At 52.5% G+C, this 257-nt stretch overlaps 1 non-coding gene across 1 annotated transcript; it reads left to right on the top strand.

Annotated features, from left to right (window-relative positions):
• Window position 1: 1 nt before the first annotated feature.
• LOC117106116 lies at window positions 2-120 on the top strand. Its single transcript, XR_004444990.1, has one exon. It is a non-coding gene; the product is annotated as a 5S ribosomal RNA (ribosomal RNA).
• The last annotated feature ends 137 nt before the right edge of the window (window positions 121-257 follow it).

Below are 257 nucleotides of genomic sequence, written 5' to 3'. Positions count from 1 at the left end.
TGTTTTCGGCCATACTACGTTGAAAACACCGGTTCTCGTCCGATCACCGAATTTGAGCAACGTCGGGCCCGGTTAGTACTTGGATGGGTGACCGCCGGGGAATACCGGGTGCTGTAGACTTTTTACATTTCCCTCCCCACACCCCCCCCCCAAATTCTAAAGTAGGGGTGCGTGAGAGTCCACACGACCTTAGGCCCACTTAGTTGGGGCTGAGGTGCAAACATTTTGAGAATATGGACCTCTAAGTGCTCGGAAAT

Source organism: Anneissia japonica, unplaced genomic scaffold (assembly GCF_011630105.1).
Source record: "Anneissia japonica isolate Jap-2015-1 unplaced genomic scaffold, ASM1163010v1 scaffold69564_len662_cov71, whole genome shotgun sequence".
Lineage (NCBI taxonomy): Eukaryota > Metazoa > Echinodermata > Crinoidea > Comatulida > Comatulidae > Anneissia > Anneissia japonica.
Note: the sequence above shows the minus strand (reverse complement) of the source record. Positions and strands in the feature narration are given on the sequence as shown.